The sequence below is a fragment of the Podarcis bocagei genome, assembly GCF_964188305.1.
Source record: "Podarcis bocagei genome assembly, chromosome: 11".
Taxonomy (NCBI): Eukaryota; Metazoa; Chordata; class Lepidosauria; order Squamata; family Lacertidae; genus Podarcis; species Podarcis bocagei.
Genome location: NC_138136.1, coordinates 17,707,089 through 17,731,284, shown reverse-complemented (window position 1 = coordinate 17,731,284; position 24,196 = coordinate 17,707,089). Strand labels below are relative to the sequence as shown.

Sequence of the window (24,196 nt, the reverse complement as noted above, 5' to 3'; positions counted from 1 at the left end):
CAACGTTAAAACATCAAGTAAAACATTACTGAAGAAAGTCAAGTAGACATTCAAGGCAACATAATTAACAGGAAACTAAAGTATTACCACAGAGATTTTGAAATGAAACATTACTAATGGAAGTCAAATATAAAATGATCATTTTATTCTATGGGGAAAGTAGTCTAGGCATGTGATAAATTGCAGGTTAGGATCAATCTCCTAGATACTGGAAGGTGAGGTCTGGAGGACCAAGTGGCATCGCAAGGGGGGCAGAGGTGGCAGTGCGCCCAAGGTGCCATGTCTGGGGGGGGGTGACAAGAAGGCACCCCACGGGATGCTCGCCCTGCCGCCCCTGGGCAAGGCGGTGCAAGCAGCCATCGCACCGCCACAGCCGCAAGCAGAGGATCCTGCTACCGCCTGTATGGCGCCGGTGGCAAACCACTACATACAACGCATACGCAGTGTCTCACGCATGCGCTGTACGTAGCGACACCACACATGCGCCTTACATAGCAATGCCAAGCATGCATTGTACATAGCGGCGCAACGTGTGCGCAGCCAGCGGTTTGCCCCACCCCGGGTGTCGGTTAGCCTCCGTTCGCCCCTGGGAGGACCTCCAATTATTTATTATGGCAGATCTGTACATTTAGGAGAGAATACATCATGTTGGTTATTTTTTCTACCTCAGAAACACCAATATATATATAAAAAGATTAAAATGTGTGTGATAGAGTTTTTCCTTGAGTGATGCAATGGAAGAATAGCAGACTCTATGCAGCAGATTCTGGCAGGAAGAAGGTAGGGGGAGTGCTCCCTGCTTTGAGCAAAACATTTGCATTAGAAGAAAGTGGTATTTTTTTGTCAAATGCAGGTGGAGCGGAATTGCATATTCTTTATGCTGTGTCTTTAGAGAACATCTGTTGTCAGTTTGGTTCCAATTCATAGCAAAGCATGTTTGCATTTTATTCCTAGGAGAAAACAAACTGCAGTATATGGTAAATCCAATTTACTACAGCTTGAACAGCTCCAACGTAGAGGAAATCGCTAAACTATATGTGATGTGTGTATGATAAGGTGGCCAGGCATCATAATGAGATCTTCCAAGCAGTTCCCACAGAATAGGAGACCAAAGCCCATCATTAGCACCATAGGAAAATGAATGGGTATTGCTACCAGTACTCACACATAGATATCTCATGAGCTACTCAGTTGACACACAAGCCTGAAGGGTATTCCAGACATGCCATCCTAGCTTTCTACTGGCGGCTTCACCATTTCTACAGAAAGGTAATTTATGATCCAATAGAATAGAAGCAATCAAGCTGGTGTTGGCTAGGTTAGATCTAGGAAAATAGGGACATCCTAAGGAAAATCAGGACATTTCAGGATCAAATCGGAAACCAGGGCGGTTTCTGTAAATACGGGACTGTCCCTGGAAAATAGGGACACTTGGAGGGTTTGCTGAGGTTTGATTGGCTTTCGCTGCTTCTTCTTTGGTGATCACTCGTAGCCGAGTAAGATTGTCTTCCATGAGCACAGTCTTAACAGTGAGTCCGTAAATGGCTGTGGAGGCCAATTCTGGATCCACACATCCTTGCACAGTGGGGACACAGGTTTCCAGGCAGGAGCTGATCATGGTGAGGGTTTGCCAAGAGTGCCTTCCTCTTAGCATGTTTCTCCCTTGCGTCCTGAGTTCGAGCATCTTCAAAGCCCATGACACCTTTGGTAAAGGCTATTCTCCAACTGGAGCACTCGCAAGCCAGTGTTTCCCAATTGTCAGTGTTTATACTACTTTTTTTTAGATTTGCCTTGAGAGAGTCTTTAAACCTCTTTTGTTGACCACCAGCATTACGCTTTCCATTTTTAAGTCCAGAATAGAGTAGTTGCTTTGGAAGATGGTAATCAGGCATCCGCACAACATGATCAGTCCAACCAAGTTGATGTTGAAGAATCATTGCTTCAACACAGGTGATCTTTGCTTCTTCCAGTACACTGGCATTAGTTCTCCTGTCTTCCCAAGTGATGTGTAACAATTTTTGGAGACACCATTGATGGAATCTTCTGAGGAGTTGGAGATGGCGTTTATAAGGTTATAAGTATACACTAAAAACTAAGCTTTCAGCATGGCAGGCTCTGCCTACGAAACTCCTTGCTTGTAGAGGTTTGTCCGGAACCATCCCGGCCTTGTAGATGTCTTTTGCAAACTATACTCTTTAGTTTTTATTTTGGCCAACCAGTATTTACTTATTTTAAAAAATGTTTTTCATTATGTTGTATAGATATACACAGGCTGCATTTTATATGCTGTAAGCTGCCTTGAAATATTTTGTGAAAATGTGGGTTATAAAATATAAACACTCGCCCTTTCTCTATCCAGTACTCAGGTACTGCTCCGAATTCTCCACACATCAGCAAAAGGTGATGTGTGGATAGTGGAGGCTGCCGATCGATCCCGTTTTCTGAAACCTCCAAACAGCCTCCTCTAGTCTCCCACTCTCATTCTCTTCTCCTTGTATGGGCTATTAATAGGGAGGCTGGCTTTGCTGATGAAACAGATGGCAAGACCTAGATTCAGACACAAAACCTTGCCTGGCACTTACTGGAAAAGGAGAACTGTTTTTATATTACAGACAATGGTTAGTTGCATCATATTTGAGAACAGATGCCTACACTGGTGAAAGAGAGGCAAATATTGGGAAGGGGATGTCTGTCAATGAAATGACTAAATAACAGAATCATAGAATTGTAGAGTTGGAAGGGACCCCAAGGGTCATCTAGTCCAACCCCCTGCAATGTAGGAATCTCAGCTAATAAACACACAAGACATAACCAGCTGTACTTTTGAATAAATAAGGTAAACTATTCATTGTATCAAATTGTAGATTTCAACGGAAGTCTCAAAAAGTTCAACGAAAAAAGCAGAAGACCCAGTGGATCAGTTCATTCTCTAGTCAGTTCATGCATAAGGTTCATACATGTATAAGTGTCTATTCCACCTGTCTGTTCATAGAGTCCAATAGTCCACATGAAGGGTTGTTACAGTTCCACAGAATCCTTTCACAGAGTCTAAGACAAGGGTTTCTGGAATATTAGCCTTGTTTCGCCATCCTAGGCTTCATCAGTAGAACAGGCTCTAGGTAATGCAAATAAATACAATATCATAATCTCACACATTTTTACAGCAAAATTAATATACAAAACCATAAACAACTGTACATACCATATGTAATATTACAGGATAGTTGATCTTATAGCATAATAGTGGTTGCAGTAAGCAGCGACTGTTACAAAGCAGGATTATATGGACAAGCACAATATTGGATTGTGCTAGCAATCCACAGATACAAAATTTCTTTCTTAAAGAATCTCAGCTAAAGCATCCATGACAGATGGCCACCCAACCTCTGCTTGAAAACCTCCAATGAAGGAGAGGCCATCACCTTCCAAGAAAGTGTGTTCCACTCTTGAACAGCTCTTACCATCAGAAAGCTATTTTTGGATTCCAGCTTCCATCAACCTCATCCAACATGGCCAGTGGTTAGGGATCATGGGAGCTGGAGTGCAATATCTGGAGGGTAACATGTTGACTACTCCTAGTGAAGAAGCAAGAGCCGCTGCTTGCTACCAAAGCAAAAACCCAGGCAGGGGGAAAATCAGGCCATCTCCAAATGGAAATGACAGGTCGTTTTGGCCTTGAAAAATGGATCTCCCTTTAAATAGCAAAAAACAAACAAATAAAATATATATTTTTAAAGAAATTAATGTGAACTGCTTCAGGAGAGAATACAGTCATACCTCGGGTTACAGATGCTTCATGTTGCATTTTTTCAGGTTACGGACGTGCTAAAACCCGGAAGTACTGTAACAGGTTACTTCCAGGTTTCAGCAGTCGCGCATGCGCAGAAGCGCTGAATCGCAACCCAAGCGTGCACAGACGCAGTGCTGCGGGTTGCGAACACTGCGGGTTGTGAATGTGCCTCCCACACGGATCACATTCGCAACCCGAGCGTCCACTGTATAAGAAATAACTAATAGAATTGATGCTCTAAAAGTGACTCTCCAACAAAGCTGGGAATAGGTAGGGTTTCAAACATTGTCCCCCATCGTTCAGCCTGGACACTGAGGTTCTCTTCTGAGAGTCTTCTGCTGGTTCGCTCACTGCGAGAAGTGAGGTTACAAGGAACCAGGCAGAGGGCCTTCTTGGTAGTGGCGCCCTCCCTTCAGATGTCAAGGCGATAAAGAATCCCCCAACTTTTAGTAGACACCTGAAGGCAGCCCTGTATTGGGAAGTTTTAATGTTTGATGTTTTAGTATGTTCTGTTATATGCTGTGAGCCGCCCAGAGTGGCTGGGGAAACCCAGCCAGATGGGCAGGGTATAAAAATTATTATTATTACATCGGAGGGTATGTGATAGGCTGGGGTGGGGAATCCCGCAAGGAACTTTACAGGGGAGTTGGGTCAATGGGAAAAGTGTGAAGAGCGACGGATGTGATCCTTACCTTTGTAAAGCAGGCTACATTCTAATCCCACAAATATTAGTAAAATCCGAAGCTTGCATGAATTTGTTCATCGGTTGTGGTGGCTCCTAACTCCCAGCCGCACTTTCTGGTTGGGTGGGTGGGAAGAAGAACACTCTCTGGTAAGGCCATCCTCAGTATAGCTTGAACAGGCTTGCTATTGAGGTTTCCATTTTAATAGTGCTATATCTAGCCTGTCTTTATTTTAAAAAAGCCATCCTGGTAATACACCTAGGCAAACACCTGCCACTCAGACTGTTTTTTCTGGCCTTTAGCAAAGAGAATGAAAACAGTTCCCGGCACTTCCTGAAATCAGGATGGGTTTTCAGCCGCAAAATCCTGCCACCTTTAGCATTTGCATATTTGTACTACTCAAGCATAGTGGCTGTGAGTGAGTGCAGCTAAACAGACCATTCCAAAATAAACATGAATTGACCACATGAGCGTTTCCTGAAGTTACTACATTCTCGGAAACTTTGCCCAGTCCAAAAAGGAACAGCAGCCCGATTGCTGGCTGGCGTTCCGTTTAGAAATCATGTTACCTCTGTTTTAAAACAGCAATATTCTTTGCCAGTTCATTCCTGGGCGCTTACCTTTGCATTCAAAACTCTGAGCAATCTAGACCCTAAATATCCAAAAGACGGCAGCTGAAGACCCTTTTAGGTGTGAAGATCAGCAGAAGGAGCCATCCAGGTAGTTCCATCACCCTCAAAAGTTTTGGGAATAAAAGTCCAGGAGAGGGCATTTCCTGCAACAATGTCCAGGTTGTGGCATTCCTTCCCCAAAGAGGTACACCTGGCACCTTCATTGAATAGTTTCTATCATATGCTGAAGATTCACTTCTCATGTCCTCCAAGTGTCCCTATTCTCCAGGAACACCCAAAGCCATCCCAGCTTCTGATTTGATCCCGGAATGTCCCTGTTTCTCCTGCCAGTGCTGCTTCTGCCAAGCCCCAGGAGGATGAGCTGGTGCCTGTCCTGAGCGGCAGCGGCAATAGTGGTGGGAAGGAAATATCCTGTTGCCTCTCTGTGGCCTCTCCATGGCCACCACTACAGCCTGCTCCCTTAGGCAGCTTGTAGTGGCTGCTGGAGGGCAGGCAAGAAGGAGGAGGAGGAGGAGAACTGCTGCCATGTCAGCTCTGAGGTGCAGGCAGGGGGCAGGGCCACCCTGGGAGGGAAGAAAGAGGGAGTGGAGCCAGTGGCGTAGCGTGGGGGTGCAGGGGGGGCCGGCCGCACCGGGCGCAACATCTGGGGGTTAGGGGGCACAAATCCACGGGTTAGGGGGCGCAAATCCACGGGTTAGGGGGCGCAAATCCACGGGTTAGGGGGCGCAAATTACTTGCCTTGCCCCGGGTGTTGACAACCCATGCTACGCCACTGAGTGGAGCAGAGTGCAAGGAGCCTTTATTCATTTATTTTAAAAAATGCTTTGTGTGTCTGTGTCTAATCTTGTCCCTTTCTAAAATGTATTTATTGGTGCACGTTTTCCCTTTTGTAAATCTATCGAAGAGTAAAATGAAATCAGGATTAAGGGTTTTTCTCAGGACTGTGCTGTGTCTCGTTGGGTTTCTGGTGGCGGCACTCGCCCTTCTTCTGACAGGAAATGCTCTGCAGGGCGGGGGGACAAAATGGAGGGGAGGGTCACTTGGAGAGGAGTGAGAAATGTCCCTATTTTCAGCTGAGGAATGTTGGAGGGTATGATCTCTTTACCCTGACCTTTGATAGTGTGTGTGTGTGTGTCCCATTTTTATTTTTATTTTTTGAAAACTTGCTTTAATACTGGAGTTTTAAATTGCTGTAACCCCCGGGCACCTTGTGAAGGAAGGGTAAAAACAACCACCATTATTATTATTATTATTATTATTATTATTATTATTATTATTATTATTATACCTCGGGTTACAGACGCTTCAGGTTACAGACTCCGCTAACCCAGAAACAGTACCTCGGGTTAAGAACTTTGCTTCGGGACGAGAACAGAAATCGTGCGGCGGCAGTGGGAGGCCCCATTAGCTAAAGTGGTACCTCAGGTTAAGAACAGTTTCAGGTTAAGAACGGACCTCTGGAACAAATTCAGTTCTTAACCCGAGGTACCACTGTATTATTGTTGTTATTATTATTATTCAGATTCTGTTTGTATGAAGGAGAATGCAAGGGCGAAGGAACTGTGTCTCTCCAAGTGTTGCTGAACTACCACACCCATCATCCCTAGCTGTTGACCATGCACGCTTTAGCAGACGGGCCCTGGAGTCCCTCAGAACATCTGCAGGGTCACAGCTTCCTCATCCCTCAGCTAGATAAGAGATTGCTCAGTGTTTATTGTGTCTACGGCGTTTAGCAATAAAAGAACTTGGTACGAAGAGGAAATTATGTCTGGAGCACCTTTGGCTTGCGGTCTTTCGTCAGGATGTGGGAAAAGGCACCGTACCGTTAACTGAAAGTGGCTCCACAGCACAAATGCCTTCCTGCCCCTATTTTATGGCATCCTAGTTTGGTTGCAGACCAGTAAAAATGCTCATCACTCACTGCTCCATGCACCAAAGGTTTATGAACCATTTGTTTTACATGACTCTCTATAAATTCTTTCCCTCTACAGTAATACTTATTTTCCTGCCAACAACATGATATATCAAGCTTTCCCCCCACCCTCCCCACCCTCCCCACTTCTCCTTTGCTTCACAAAAGAGAACCTGAGGCCATATAGAAAGGCTTTGTGTTACAAAATCAGTTCAAACCTAAAAAGCAAATTAAACAAATGTTTATTACGGTTGAGATATTTGGTGAATGCCGTGGTGTGTGTGTGTGTGTGTGTGTGTTGGGTTTTTTTTAATGAATTGTCAGTAATTTATAGCAAAATCAAAACAGATGCTTTGTTGGCTAATAAACAGTAGCAGCTGTGGCTGCAGGGAAGAGATGTGGGGAATCCACTTCCTTTTTTTCCTCGGCTGCTTCCCCTTCTTTCCTTGCCTTCCCTCCACCGTTATGTCCTGTGTTGTCCCTGGACTGATATATATCATCAGAGACATTTGTGGGCCTTCGCTGGGAAGGACCGAGTGTGTGTTGCGTGAAACTTTCTTTCAGCTCCCTCCTCACAGAAGGAAGGAGACGCAAGGCGTCTGCAAGGACCCAACATCGTGTGGCACTGGTGTGTCTACCAGTGCCACACAATCAGGACATTTATTTTTATTTTTCAAAAGTTAAGTACCAGGCACAGAAAGGCCAAAGTCACTGGCCCCACAGTACACGGGAAGATTTAAGCCTTCCAGCCAAGGCCTCAGTAAAATACCTCCCATTCTCACCATGTGCCAATTAGCATTGGGAAAGCCGTCCCATTGGAATTCACTATTTTCCTAATGTTAATTGAGGCACGAGATGGTTTTTAACTGAGATCGCAGCTGGGGAGAGAAGGCTTAGCCCCCTACCCCGCTGCCAGCATTTAATCTTTGCTAATCACATCATTTGTAATTTGTGTAGTTAAGTTCTTCTACATAACCTTGGAGTAAATTACGGTTCAGGCCTCCAGCTTTGTGTTCTTTTAAATATGTTAAATTAAAACCCTTCCGTGCCAAAACGTATAATCCAGTTGTTGTGTTGATTGTGTTGAATCTCAGTACAGTCATACCTCGGGTTACAGATGCTTCAGGTTGCGTTTTTTCGGGTTACGGACACGCCGGAACCCAGAAGTATGGGTTCCTGCAGCCAATCAGAAGCCGCACCTTGGTTTCTGAACGTTTTGGAAGTCCAATGGACTTCCGGAACAGATTCCGTTCAACTTCCAAAGTACCACTGTATTTTGGTGAAAACCCAGGGCAAATTTGCCCTGAAATGCGGAACAAATTGTCTTGCTTATGTATAGCTCCCTCTAACTGCTACCACAGGTGGTGAGTGCCAACAAAATGGAGCAGAAATAGAGTCACCAATACTATGTACACACCATATATTTATGGCCCTCCCGAGAATCCTGGGATGTAATTTGTTAGGGGTGTTGGGAATTGTAGTTCTCTGGGGAGTCAATTACCGCTCTCAGGGTTATTTGAGGTGTGGATGTGCTTTAAAGGTATGGGGCAGTATTCAACTTGGCCATCTGTTCAAAGATTACTGGTGCAACAAGATTTTATATTATTATTATTATTATTATTATTATTATTATTATTATTATTATTATTAATTTATACCCCATCTGGCTGGGTTTCCCCAGCCACTCTGGGTAGCTTCCAACAAAATATTAAAATACAATAGTCCATCAAACATTCAAAGCTTCCCTAAACAGGGCTGCCTTCAGATGTCTTCTAAAAGTCTGGTAGTTGTTGTTCTCTTTGACATCTGGTGAGAGGGCATTCCACAGGGTGGCGCAACTACCGAGAAAGCCCTCTGCCTGGTGCCCTATAATTTGGCTTCTTGCAGCGAGGAAACCGCTAGAAGGCCCTCGGCGCTGGACCTCAGTGTCCAGGCTGAACGATGGGGGTGGAGACGCTCCTTCAGGTCTACTGGGCCGAGGCCGTGTAGAGCTTTAAAGGTCAGCACCAACACTTTGAATTGTGCCCAGAAACACACTGGGAGCCAATGCAGGTCTTTCAAGACCGGTGTTATGTGGTCTCAGTGGCTGCTCCCGGTCACCAGTCTAGCTGCCGCATTCTGGATTAGTTGTAGTTTCCGGGCCACCTTCAAAGGTAGCCCCATTTCCACGCATGCCTTGTCACCCATCCCACATCTGCTCCAGAGGATTGTGGGAACCCCTAAGACAGATTTAGGGGATGCAACAGGGCGATGGGGGGAAATTCCATTGCTGGGTACAAGGGGCATAGCCAGGGGGGCAGCTGCTCCCCCCCAAAAAAAAAATCAAGTAAGTAAATAAAAATATTTAACTAAAAGTAGAATTAATCAGAGTATTTGAAATTGAAATGTTCGCTGAGATCATTCAGACGATGCTGTGAAAAGTTTTCAGCAAATCCAAGGAAACTTGTTTTAGTTTAGATTTAAAAAAAACAAACGAAGAAATGTGTGTTCTTTATAATTTTGCAAAACATAATCGTTAAACGCATGGAAGGTACTGATGTTTATTATTATTATTATTTAACTTTCTAGTTTTCAAATGACTGAAGATTTTGACAGATAGGGTCCAAAAAAGAATGCGAGAAGGGGAGTACATTGGTGGTCCGAAGAAAGGGGAAAGGGAGATTATGAAACATAAACGATACCCATTAGTACTGATTTTTGTAAGCTGCTCTAGAGCCTTTTTAGCTAAAGGGTAGAGTATAAGGTGGCGCAGGTGGCGCTGTTGGGACGCAGGTGGCGCTGTGGGTAAAAGCCTCAGCACCTAGGGCTTGCCGATCGAAAGGTCGGTGGTTCGAATCCCTGCGGCGGGGTGCGCTCCCGTCGTTCGGTCCCAGCGCCTGCCAACCTAGCAGTTCGAAAGCACCCCCGGGTGCAAGTAGATAAATAGGGACCGCTTACAAGCGGGAAGGTAAACGGTGTTTCCGTGTGCAGCTCTGGTTCACCAGAGCAGCGATGTCACGCTGGCCACGTGACCCGGAAGTGTCTTTGGACAGCGCTGGCCCCCGGCCTCTTGAGTGAGATGGGCACACAACCCTAGAGTCTGGCAAGACTGGCCCGTACGGGCAGGGGTACCTTTACCTTTTAGAGTATAAATGCCTGGGGGGACTTCCGGGGGCGGCGCGAAACTGTAATGGCGGTCCTCTTCGAGCTTTGAAGAGGGGCTCCGCGGAAAAGGGTCATTCGCTGCGGCATAGCGACGACCCATCAAGATAAACCACGGGTAGAGTGAGCCCGTGGCCGTGGGACTCGGCGGGCACCAGAAGCTGCTCCGAAAACACAGAAGGGACCCCGTAAGGAGACCCGGAGTGAAGGAGGGGTAGCGGTGCTGTGAGTTCATCGCTCTTTCCGCGGAAGTGAAGCCGCGCGGCTGTTACAGATGAGCGCTGATCCTTCTTCCTAAAATCAACACCAAACTGCAAGTAACATACCCGTGAGTAAAGGGGACTAAAATTTGGCAAAGAATTTCGTAAATTTGGCTGAAAGCGGGAGACGAAAAAAGGGAAGTCCGTCTTCCGACATTGCTGACAAGATCAAAGCAAAGCTTTAAAAAACGGAAGCGCTTGAAACGGGACTTTGGGAAGCTTTAACTTTTTCGTGCTATTAAATCTGCTCTTTTTTCTGCTGAACTGAAGGTGGAAAGGGACTTTGATTATAAGAACGAGTAACGGGGGGTCTCCTCCTACCTCCCCCTCCCTTTGGGGTGATCTTTAAAGAGCCAGATCGTCGGGCTGCCGGAGAGAGAGACTGTGCTAAACTGCGGAAACAGTTGCAAACTTTGTAAAAACTTTGTTGGAGTATAATTGATACATTTGAGCAGGAAAGTTTGGATGTGATATTGTTGCAAGCACCCCCTGTGAAACTTTGTTGAACTTTAAAAGGTGCTCTGGGGAATTTTGAATCTTTGAAGGGACTGTTGGATATTGAACTTACTGAGTCAAAAAAAAATTTGGAACTTTAATGGCGGACTACTTCCTTCTTTGTCTTTGAAACTTGGTGGCACTCCCCCTACAGGGCTTTCGGATTATAAAATCCTGGGAACTGACTTTTGTTTTGAATTCCACTTTACCGGTTGTTTATAATTGAATTTGTCTTTCCCATGGAACAATAGACAATTTGACCTTGAACACTGACAGATGTGTAATGAGTGGTGCAGGGAGAACAAGAGCATCTAAAGCTAAGGAATCTAAAGAGGCCAAGGAGAAAGAAAAGGAAAGAAAACCAACACAATTTGTACAAACAACACTGACCCAAGGACGCCGATCGTCGGTTCCAGCTGTACTGGTGACCCAAAGGGAACAAGGGGAAACAACTGAGAAGTCCACTGAGGAAGATATGGCAGCAGGTGGGTCAGATACACTACTTAAACAAATATTGGAGCAACTATCAAGTTTAAACCAGAAGGTGGACGACCAGTCTTTGAAGATAGATAAAGCAACTTCCTCGATTCAAAAATTGACTGATCAAGTTTCCCAGCACACACAAGCCATAGAGAATTTGCAAGGAGCAACAGCGGAAAATCGGGAATTGGCTGGAGAAGCAATCCAGAAAGTGGGAGCTCTACAAAAAGAAGTGGAAGAAATAAAAGGAGAAGTTAAGCCCCTGCACAAACAGGTGGGTGAACAACAAGTTTATCTGTCAATGGTGGAACTGAAAAATCGCGAGAATAACATCAAATTGAGAGGCATCCCGGAACTAGAGCAAGGAGATTTGATTGGATACTTAACACAAGAATTTTCGAAGTTCTGGGGTTTAAAGGAAGACACAGATTTTAAGATTGTCTCGGCATATAGACTGGGAAGAGTGGTAAAGAAAGATAGATCCAGAGACTGTTTGATAATTTTAAGATCAAAGGAAGAGAGGGATAAGATCCTAGGTCTTCATTTCAAAAAAGCAATTGAAATACAAGACAAAAGGGTGGAAATCTATAGAGATATTCCGAGACAGCTGTTGGATCTTAGAGCCACCTATTCAGAACTAGCAAAATTGCTGAGATACAACGCAATTCCCTATAGGTGGGAGTTCCCACAAGGACTATCCTTCACCTACAAAGAAAGGAAGGTTAAAATTAGAACACCTGAAGATAACCAAAAGTTCCTTCACGACCACGGAGAAGATCTCCAAAAAGGAGTGGATTGGCTTCCAGCTGTACCAGCACCAATATTGCCTGAAAGCGGGCCAACGCCTGCACCCTCGGGATCTGAGCAAAAGGAAGGCACCCCATCTTAAGAACGTTTAAAATAGAACAGGATGTCTCTGCAGCTACTTAGCTGGAACATAAATGGCGGGAATTCTCCGGAAAAAAGAAGGAGGATATTCCATATTTTGAAAAAAGAACAATTGGATGTAATATGCCTTCAAGAAACACATGTGACTAGGCTCCACAGGAAAGTATTAATTAATAAAAGACTTGGCCAAGAATTTATCTCATCAGACAAAGTCAAAAAAAGAGGTGTTGTAATTTATGCAAAGGAGAACCTATCACCAAAATTCTTATTTAAAGATGATCATGGAAGAATTCTCGCAATTGAAATCCAAACACAAGGGGAAAAGATTTTGATATTAGGAGTTTATGCGCCAAATGATGGAAAATCAGAATTTTATAAGAAGCTGCATGAGACAATGATGGACTATTTGGACTATTCTAATATTATCGTGATGGGAGATATGAATGGGGTGGTGTCTACAAATATGGACAAATCCCAAAATCAAAATTTAACAACAGACGGCAGACTCCCTAAAACCTTTTTTGAAATGACAGACAATATGGACTTGATTGACATTTGGAGGACAAGGAACCCCTTGGGTAAAGAAGGAACCTTCTTTTCTGAGGCCCACTTGTCATGGACACGAATCGACCAAATTTGGATATCTAGAGGACTGGCCCCGAAAACGAGAAAAGTGGAAATCTGCCCAAAAACCTGCTCCGACCATAATGCCTTAAAAATGGAATTGAGACTTTTCCCAACTGGATCCTTCAGATGGAGAATGAATGACACCTTGCTAAGAGATCAAGAGTTCGTTAAGAAGGCCCAAAAAACGCTAAAGGACTACTTTGAAATAAATTTGAACACTACGGTGGAGAAAAGAATAATCTGGGACGCAAGCAAAGCTGTAATGAGAGGGTTTCTGATACAACAGAATACAATAAAGAAAAAATTTTGGAATGGAAAAAAGGAAAAAATTCTAGAGAAAATAAGTGAAGGAGAGAAAAAGCTGAGAACTAATCCGAAGTCAAAAGAGGTGCTAAGAGAGATTAAATTCCATCAAGCACAATATTCGAAATTGATTAATCAAGAGATTGAGTGGAAAATTAAACAAATGAAGCAGAGATCGTTTGAATCAGCAAATAAATGTGGAAAGTTGTTAGCTTGGCAATTGAAAAAAAGACAAAAGCTAAACACAGTCACAAACCTGGAGATTCAAGGAAAAATAGTTCAGAAACCAGAAGAAATAAGAAAGTGCTTCCACAGATACTTCAAGGAACTTTATGTACAGGGGCCTCAGAAAGAATCGGAAATAGACCAATTCTTGAGGACAAATGGACTATCTAAAATAAGTCAAGATAAAAGATCAATTCTCAACAGTAAAATAACTCAACAGGAAATTGAAGGTGCCATCCAAAATATGCAACTTGGCAAATCTCCAGGCCCAGATGGTCTCACCTCCAAATATTATAAGACTCTGAAGGATTGTTTGATACAACCGATGCTGGAGGTTTGCAACCAGATTATGGAGGGGAGAAGGGCACCGGAAACGTGGAAAGAAGCATTCATCACATTGATTCCCAAGTCAGAGAAGGAAAAGACTCAGCTTAAGAACTACCGTCCCATCTCACTCCTGAATGTGGATTACAAAATATTTGCAGACATTTTAGCAAGTAGACTTAAAAACGTTTTAAACGAAGTAATTCACAAGGACCAAGCAGGCTTTCTCCCTGGTAGACACATGTCTGATAACACCAGGAATATTATTGATATATTGGAGCTGTTGCGAATTAGAAACACAAGGGCTGCTTTAATCTTTATTGATGCGGAGAAAGCATTTGACAACATTTCTTGGATGTTTATGAAGAAAAATCTGAAGGGGATGGGAGTGGGACGGGGGTTTGAAAATGGACTAGAAGCAATTTATTCAGAGCAAAAAGCCAAGTTGATAGTGAACAATGTGGTGTCGGATGAACTTCTAATTGAAAAAGGGACACGACAGGGGTGCCCTTTATCCCCTCTGCTATTTATTTCTGTTCTGGAGGTATTGCTGAATATGATTAGGGAGGACCAGTTGGTGCAAGGTATAGAGGTCGGAGCGAAACAATACAAACTGAAAGCCTTTGCAGATGACCTAGTCTTGACAGTACAGGAGCCAGTATCTAGCACAAAAAGAGTTTTGGAACTTATTTTGGAGTTTGGTCGGGTGGCGGGATTCAAGTTAAACAAACAAAAAACTAAGGTTTTGGTCAAAAATTTGACACCTACAGAGATAGAGGGGTATCAGAAAGAGACAGAGCTAAGTGTGGTTAAAAAAGTGAAATACCTGGGGGTATACTTGTCCACCAAAAATTTAAACCTTTTTAAAGATAACTATGAAAAATGTTGGTTGGAAATTAAAAAAGACTTGGATATCTGGTCAAGATTGAAACTTACCTTGTCAGGCCGAATCGCAGCTATAAAGATGTGTGTTTTGCCAAAAATGCTATTCTTATTTCAAACCCTTCAGGTCGTGGACAGAATGGAATGTTTTGGAAAATGGCAGAAGGATATTTCTAAGTTTGTCTGGCAGGGCAAAAAGCCCCGAATAAAATTTAAAATACTAACCGACTCAAAAGAAAGAGGGGGGTTTGCCCTGCCGGACTTAAGGTTGTACTATGAAGCTGCAGCCTTCTGCTGGTTGAAGGATTGGTTCCTGTTGGAAAACACCGATGTCCTAGATCTGGAGGGGTTTGATAATGTGTATGGTTGGCATGCATACTTGTGGTATGACAAGGCGAAGGTTCATAAATTGTTCAAAAACCATATTGTCAGAAAATCAATTTTTGCCGTCTGGATGAAGTATAAGGATTTATTAGAAAACAAGACCCCGAGGTGGTTATCACCTGTGGAAGCCAAGATTTCTAAAAAAAAGCCCAATATGGAGGCCTATTGGCCAAAATATTGGGAACTGATTGAAAGAGTTGGAGACAATTGGAAGCTCCAAAGCCAGGACAAATTAAAAGGTAAGGTGCGAGATTGGTTACATTATGCTCAAATTCAAGAGGTATTCAAAATGGACAAAAAAGTGGGTTTCCAGTTGGAGAAATCGAAACTGGAGACGGAGTTACTAGAACCAAAGACTAAGGTACTTTCGAGGATGTATGACTTGCTGCTTAAATGGAACACACAGGATGAGACAGTTAAATCTGCTATGATAAAATGGGCACAGGATGTAGGACACAACATTATGTCTGAGGGCTGGGAAAGGTTATGGAACACCGGTATGAAATTCACGGCATGTAGTGCCTTGAAAGAGAACATTATGAAAATGGTATACCGGTGGTACATGACCCCAGTCAAGTTGGCTAAAATATACCATCTTTCTGATAATAAGTGTTGGAAATGCAAGGAGGCAGAAGGGACATTCTTTCACCTCTGGTGGACCTGCCCGAAAGTAAAGGCCTTTTGGGAAATGATACATAATGAGTTGAAAAAGGTATTCAGATATACCTTTTCTAAGAAACCAGAGGCCTTTCTTCTGGGCATGGTGGACCGGAAGGTGCCAAAGAAGGACAGAACCTTGTTTATGTATGCAACCACAGCAGCTAGGATTCTTATCGCAAAGTTCTGGAAGACACCAGATTTACCCACACTGGAGGACTGGCAGACGCAGCTGATGGACTACATGGAGTTGGCAGAAATGACCGGCAGAATTCGAGATCTGAGCGAAGAAACAATGGAGGAGGACTGGAAAAAATTTAAGGACTATTTGCAAAAACATTATAAGTTGTTTGAGTGTTAAGATTGTGCACGATTAAGAAACGTTATGCTTCTGCAATTTATTTTAAGTAAATGATAAAGTAAGTATTGATGGAAAAAATGAGACAAACTAGAAACAAAATATTATGTTTATTAAGAGTGTTAAAATTAAATTACAAATTTTTGAAATTGGTAACATAATAAATACAAAGGTATAATAAGTTGGGAAATAAGATAATAAATTGCTGAATTGGTTAGAATGATGAACGCAATGCTGAGAGGATGCGAGGAGGTCCAAAAAGATGTCGAAAAAATTTTATAATGATCTTTTCTTTTTTCTATGTTTTTCTTTATATATATGGAAAATGTTTCTTGTATATTGTTGTCCAAACAAATTTGTTCACCTATGGAAAGAAACGCAATAAAAAATTTTTATAAAAAAAAAAATAGAGTATAAATGCCTGCCATTTGAACAACAGACTCCCACTCCTAATTCGTATATTAAAAGCAAAAGGGAGGAACTGAAAAAGGAGTTGAGATATGGTGGCGCGGGGAGAGGAAAAAGTAAGAAGGGGAATTCCAGGCAAAATTAGAGTAATGTCTCAAGTCTGTCTGAGCAGTCTTCATGGCGAGACGCAGCATAAAGTCCCATCTTCATAAGAAATTACTATTGTGTAACTGTGTATCACTGTTTACCTGGGTGCAGTCATAGGTAAAGGTAAAGGGACCCCGACCATTAAGTCCAGTCGTGACTGACTCTGGGGTTGCTGCGCTCATCTCACATTATTGGCCGAGGGAGCCGGCATACAGCTTCCAGGTCATGTGGCCAGCATGTCTAAGCCGCTTCTGGCGAACCAGAGCAGCACACGGAAACGCTGTTTACCTTCCTGCTGTAGATAAACCTATTTATCTACTTGCACTTTGACATGCTTTTGAACTGCTAGGTTGGCAGGAGCAGGGACCGAGCAATGGGAGCTCACCCCATCGCGGGGATTCGAACTGCTGACCTTCTGATCTGCAAGTCCTAGGCTCTGTGGTTTAACCCACAGCGCCACCCGCGTCCCTTTTGGGTGCAGTCATAGTAAAGCTAATATTGTCAGGAAATCCTTAGCTAATGTTGTATCACAGAAGGTCCTTGTTAAATGTCCAAATGTTAAAAACAAAATATTGCTGGAAATATAAAATTATGCAGTTTGTTATTGTTGTTTGTTTCTCACCATCTGGGGTATTCCTAAAAGCACCCACCTCTTTTGGGTGGTTAGGGGATATCAGATCTTCCACCGAAATATTTCCTTCTCTCTTGCATCATGTCTGAGGGTATGTTCCTTGGTGGAGAACTAGATGAATTTTACAAGAAATGTACAAGGGTGGCCTCCTTCCCATGGTGGTAGGATAGGAGATTCATGAGACCTTTGGAAGTTTAATTCACAATCAGGAAGTAAATAAAAAATTCCATGCAATTAGGAAGATAACAAAAGTTGTGGGGTACCCATATTCTCAGCTCTCTGATAGCCCAACCATTTGTATATTGTTTTGGCAAAAGTGTTTCTCCAAGTCTGAGGGTTTTTCATGCAGAACCATGTTATCAACCTGCAGGACTCATTAAGCATTTGTTTTGGAATCACCTTCCTTTACTTTTGTGCCAGCCTCACTGCAACTTCTCCCAGATGGTGGTTTATCATATCCACCATATTCTTCAATGCATTCACTTTTATTTATTTATTTTGTTTTAAATCTTCTGACATTGGGTTGCATTAAATGTAAGTACTCCTCTGAGTTAGACCCATTGAAATGAATTCCTCTTCTTCTTCTTCTTCTTCTTCTTCTTCTTCTTCGGTGATCACTCTTAGCCAAGTAAGATTGTCTTCCATGAACACAGTTTTAACAGTGAGTCCGTAAGTGACTGTGGAGGCCAATTCTGGATCCACAAATCCTTCCACAGTGGGGACGTAGGGTTCCGGGCAGGAGTTGATCACGGTGAGGGTTTCCCAAATGTGCATCTTCAAAGTCCATGATAAAAGCTTTGCTAAAAGCTGTTCTCCAAGTGGAGCACTCGCAGACCAGTGTTTCCCAGTTGTCAGTGTTTATACTACATTTTTTTTAGATTTGCCATGAGACAGTCTTTAAACCTTTTTTGAAATATTTCAAAAAACTGTACACCCAAGGGCCTGAGGAAGTGGCTGAGATAGAACAATTTCTGAAAGATAATGGCCTACCAGAATTATCTCAAGAGAAGAGATCAATCTTGAATTGTAAAATAACACAACAGGAAATTGAGGTTGCCATACAGAACATGCAGTTAGGCAAATCCCCAGGCCCTGATGGACTTACCTCCAAGTACTACAGGATGTTAAAGGACTACTTGACACAACCATTAGTGGAGGTTTGCAACCAGATTATGGGGGGAGGGAGGGCACCAGATACGTGGAAAGAAGCATTCATCACTCTGATACCTAAAGTGGAAACTGAAAAGACTCAACTTAAGAATTACCGTCCCATCTCACTCCTGAACGTGGATTACAAAATATTTGCAGACATTTTGGCAAATAGATTTAAAAGGGTTTTAAATGAAGTAATTCATAAGGACCAAGCAGGCTTTCTCCCTGGTAGACATTTGTTTGATAACACCAGGAACATTATTGATATTCTGGAACTTTTACAAACAAACATTAACACTAAAGCAGTGTTAATTTTTATTGATGCGGAGAAAGCCTTTGACAATATTTCTTGGAAATTTATGAAGAGAAACTTGGAAGGGATGGGAGTGGGAAGGGGGTTTGAGAACGGAATAGAAGCAATCTATTCCGAACAAAAAGCTAAGTTGATAGTGAACAATGTGGTGACAGAAGAACTTCAGATTGAAAAAGGAACACGCCAGGGGTGCCCCCTGTCCCCTTTATTGTTTATTTCAGTCCTGGAGGTTTTGCTGAACATGATAAGGAAGGATCGGCAGGTACAAGGAATACGGGTCGGAGTGAAACAATATAAACTGAAAGCATTTGCAGATGACTTGGTTTTAACATTACAGGAGCCAGAATCTAGTACAAAAAGAGTTTTAGAACTGATACAGAAATTTGGTCGGGTGGCGGGTTTCAAGTTGAACAAACAAAAAACTAAGGTGTTAGGGAAAAATTTGACAGCTACTGAAACAGAAGAGTTTCAGAAGGAAACAGAACTAAACATTGTTAAAAAAGTGAAATACCTGGGGGTTAATCTCTCTTCCAAGAACTTGAACCTATTTAAAGATAATTACGAGAAATGCTGGTTAGAAGTTAAAAAAGATTTAGAAATTTGGTCAAGACTGAAGTTATCCTTGTTAGGCCGAATTGCAGCTATAAAAATGAACGTTTTGCCAAAGATGTTGTTTTTGTTTCAGGCCTTACAGATTGTGGACAGAGTGGAATGTTTTGGAAAGTGGCAGAAGGATATCTCTAAATTTGTCTGGCAGGGCAAAAAGCCCCGAATAAAGTTTAAAATACTAACTGATGCAAAGGAGAGAGGGGGATTTGCCCTGCCGGACTTAAGGATATATTACGAAGCTGCAGCCTTCTGCTGGTTGAGAGATTGGATTTTGTTGGAAAACACTGATGTCCTGGATCTGGAAGGCTTTAATAACTCGTTAGGTTGGCATGCGTATTTGTGGTATGACAAGGCAAAAACACATGGAATGTTTAAAAACCATATTGTCAGGAGAGCAATATTTATGGTCTGGAAAAAATACAAAGACTTATTAGAAAGCAAAACTCCGAGGTGGGTATCACCAATAGAGGCCAAGGCTCGGAAAAAACCCAATATGGAGGCCGGATGGCCGAAATATTGGGAAATAATAGAGAACATTGGAGACAATTGGAGGTTGCAGAGCTTTGAAAGGTTAAAGGGTAAGGTGCAAGATTGGTTTCACTATGCCCAAATTAATGAGGTTTTTAAGCTAGATAAAAAAACAGGATTCCAGGTGGAAAAATCGAAACTTGAGACAGAATTGTTAGAACCAAAGACCAAGCTATTATCGAGAATGTATAACTTGCTGCTTAAATGGAACACACAGGACGAGACAGTTAAATCAGCCATGATAAAATAGGCTCAGGACATTGGTTATAACATCATGTCTGAGGACTGGGAAAGGTTATGGACCACCGGTATGAAGTTTACGGCATGTAATGCCTTGAAAGAAAACATTATGAAAATGGTATACAGGTGGTACATGACCCCAGTCAAGCTTGCTAAGATTTACCATTTGTCCGATAATAAATGCTGGAAATGTAAGGAGGCTGAAGGGACATTCTTTCACCTCTGGTGGACCTGCCCAAGAGTGAAGGCCTTCTGGGAAATGATATACAACGAGTTAAAAAAGGTGTTTAAATACACCTTCCCTAAGAAACCGGAGGCATTCCTCCTGGGCATTGTCGGCCAGAAGGTGTCAAAGAAGGATAGAACTCTTTTCATGTACGCTACTACTGCAGCAAGGATTCTTATCGCTAAGCATTGGAAGACTCAAGATTTGCCCACACTGGAGGACTGGCAGACGCAACTGATGAACTACATGGAACTAGCCGAGATGACTGCAAGGATCCGAGATCTGGGAGAAGAAGCTATGGAGGAGGACTGGAAAAAATTTAAGGACTATTTGCAAAAGTATTATAAGTTATATGAACTTTAAGACGCCGTATGATTTGGAATGTTAGCCCCAGCAACAAAAGTGGTTTATATAAGAAATTGGATAATTTTTATGAAAGAATTAAGGTTTAAATGGGTAAAAATGACAATATGCTATATTTTAAGAGTAAATGGAAAACAAGAGATTTAAACTTAAACTGCAATTGAAAGTAAAAAAGAAACACATGAAACAAGGTTATAATTTGCTGATAAATTTTATTGTTAAGAATGCACTATGCGGGAGATGTGGGGAAGTCCGATAGAATTCTGAAATAAGTTGATGAAATGGTTGAGATTCTCTGTTTTTTTCTTTCTTTTTACTGTTTATGTTCTTTCTTTTCTATCTGTAATTTGGAAAAAACGTAATAAAAATTATTATAAAAAAAAAATAAACCTTTTTTGTTGACCATTAGCATTACGCTTTCCATTTTTAATTTCGGAAGAGAGTAGTTGCTTTGGAAGACGGTAATCGGGCATCTGAACAAAATGACCAGTACAACGATGTTGAAGAATAGTGATGACTCACTTAGAACCCTTAATTTCAGTCAGTCTGTTCTGAGTAAAATTTAGTTCAATGCAACCCACTGCTTTTAATAGTGGAAGTATAATTCTCCTCAGCTGCATCTGAGGTAGAGGACAGATCACACTGCAGGTTGCTTGGCCGTGGTGTGGAAGAGGCCTCAGGCCCTTGAGGAGCTGCAGAATTACAGCTCATTAGCACAATTAATGAGGGAGCTTAAGCTGGAAATGGCAACCCTCTACCTTCCAATGGGGTCAACTGGATTCCTGAGAGGTTCTTTTTACCCTTAGGCACTCTGAAGCACAGCTTGAAATGTGGAAGCTCAGCAAAACATGCTTGGTCCCTCAGCTGTCTTACCACAGAAATCAGCCAATTAGGACTTTAAAGTTTATCTTAAGTACAGCCATATGAAACTGCCTGATGGGAGCCCTTGCTCTCTGGCCCATCTCTAGCAAAGATTTTGTTGGTATTTCCACATCCAAGGCCTTATTTGCGGTATAGAATACTTCCTCCAGGGAGATCAGACCAGCTCTTTGTGTTTAGATGGCTGTTGAAACTCATTTTTAAATATTCCAGAAGGTGTTCAGTTCTTGAATTCTGCAGTTTTAAAGGTTTCCCCCTGCTTTCGCTGGTTTTAATGCTGCTATGTTTTCATATTTGAAAACAAGCCTTGTTCAGAAGTGCAGTGGAAGACAGGAGTGCCTGGCGTGCTCTGGTCCATGGGGTCACGAAGAGTCAGACGTGACTAAACAACAAAAATGGATCAACCTGCCCTCTTCTGCCCCTACACACTGTTCTGGGGAGTCTTCCAATCCCCCTGTACCGATTTGGGGTTGTGCGGGGGGGGGGAGCCCTTTGCACATCTATAAGTGCCTCTGCTGGTGGGTTTCAGTAGCTGAATCCCACCCATAATGATAATGTTCAATATTATACACCGCCCATTTGACTGGGTTGCCCCAGCCACTCTGGGCGGCTTCCAACATATATAAAAACATAATAAAATATTAAACATTAAGAAAAACCTTCCCTATATAGGGCTGCCTTTAGATGTTCTCAGCGGGAGGGTCAGATAACTCCATACCCTCCAACATTTCTCCGATGAAAATAGGGACATCCTAAGGGACATTCTTCAGATACATTTGGAAGAGTAATATCTTCTCTCCAACTTCCTCAGGATCTTGGCTGGACTAAAGAAAGAGTGCAAGTGAAATATTTAATTGTACACATTTTACTGAACAACTGAGCTCTGACAAAGACATGACTTCACCCTCTAACCCGCCTGCATTACAGGTCCAGAGAATCCTGGTGGGTTTGGTGCATTTTGCTCATAGTTCTCATGAGATTCCTTTAATGATTAGGGAAGGTAACTTTTAAAAAAAATAACAAAATCTCCATGCAGAATCAAGCATATGGTATATTTATTGGCAAACGCACAGCCCCTCAGGAGAAAGCTCTGTCGTAACAAATGATGAATTATGTGGCTTCATAAGCACACATGTCATCAAATGCACCATTGACCTTTTTACATTTTCAGGGGGATTTTCTGCTTTGTGCAGTTTCTCTGGCTTGGAAGTGAAGCAGTTTAACAATGTGTCCCGGAGGAAACAGGTAATCAATAATTTCAGTTTTTGTTTCTGTAAAAGGTAAATGAGGCCTTTATATTTCTCAAGCAAGTAAGCAAGCAAGCAAGCCGGTGTTTAGTGAAGCTTTAATAAGAGGCTAATAAAGGAGGAAAATACTTCCTCACTACCACGAGAGGGGGAATAAGAGTCACTCAAACAGATGGTACGGTGCCAAGGAAGAAATTGTTTGTAATTAAAATGTGTGCTTGTCTTGCAAGTATCAAACATTCTGGAAAATGTCAGACTCCCCTGAGCAAATCCCTTGTGACTTGTAATAAAAGACATGCCCATGACTTGTCTCCAGGAGGTTTGTATCTAGTTTAATAAGCCACTGGGAGGCGATGGGAACCCATATTGAGAGTTCCCTGCAGATTTAAGAGGGTTTCTCAGTGAATCATACAGTCTGACTGGGCTTTCGCTGCAGCGGGGAAGATAATAGTTCATTTTGCACCAGTGTTGCGCCCAGCAAAGCATCCAAGTCATAGCACAGATAGCGCAAAGTTGCCACAAGGACTGCCTCTCTCCAAATGAACCTAACTGGACCCCGAGATCATCCTCTGAGGCGCTTCTTTATGTGTCTCCTCCACAAGAGGTCCAGAGGTTGGCAACATGAGAATGGGCCTTTTCTACAGTGGTCCCCATTTGTGGAATGCTCTCCCCAGGGAGGCCCACCTAGTGCCTTCATTATACACCTTTAGGCGCCAGGCCAAAAACTCTTCAACCAGGTCTTCTAGCTGATTGATATCCTGGCGCTGTGGTCTAAGCCATTGAGCCTCTTGGGCTTGCCTATCAGAAAGTTTGAATCCCCCCAACGGGGTGAGCTCCCGTTGCAGTGCAAGTAGATAAATAGGTACCGTTGCAGCAGGAAGGTAAACAGTATTTCCATGCGCTCTGATTCCATCACGGTGTTCCATTGTGCCAGAAGCGGTTTAGTCATGCTGGGCACATGACCCGGAAAGTTGTCTGTGGACAAACGCCTGCTCCCTCAGCTTGAAAGAGAGATGAGCGCCGTACCCCATAGTCGCCTTTGACTAAACTTAACTGTCCAGGGGTCCGTTACCTTTTACCTTATCCAGTGCCCTTTTAAATGTGCTGGGGGAGGGCTATTGGTTTGTTTTTCTTATTATTTTATTAGGTATTTTGTGATTTTTATATTGTAATTTTATGTTGTGAACTGCCCTGAGATCTACAGATGAATGGCAGAATAACAATAACAATAATAATGTAGCTCATTCCATTGAAATGACGTACTGTCCCATAGTCTGGATGAACAGGGTGCAACATATCATCTACAGAACAAAAATAATATGTAGCCCTGAGTCGGTAAGAAAGGGCTACCAGCAACACTTTTCCTGATCTGCCTCCATCCCATACAAACAGACTTCCAGGGCCAATGCATG

The 24,196-nt window shown here is 42.7% G+C and overlaps 1 long non-coding RNA gene across 1 annotated transcript in view; it reads right to left on the bottom strand.

Annotated features, from left to right (window-relative positions):
* Positions 1-2,616: 2,616 nt before the first annotated feature.
* Positions 2,617-24,196, bottom strand: part of LOC308597922 — a 34,493-nt gene continuing 12,913 nt past the window's right edge. Inside the window, exon 3 of the long non-coding RNA XR_014013289.1 lies at positions 2,617-3,115. This is a non-coding gene — a long non-coding RNA (uncharacterized lncRNA). The remainder of the gene's footprint in view (positions 3,116-24,196) is intronic.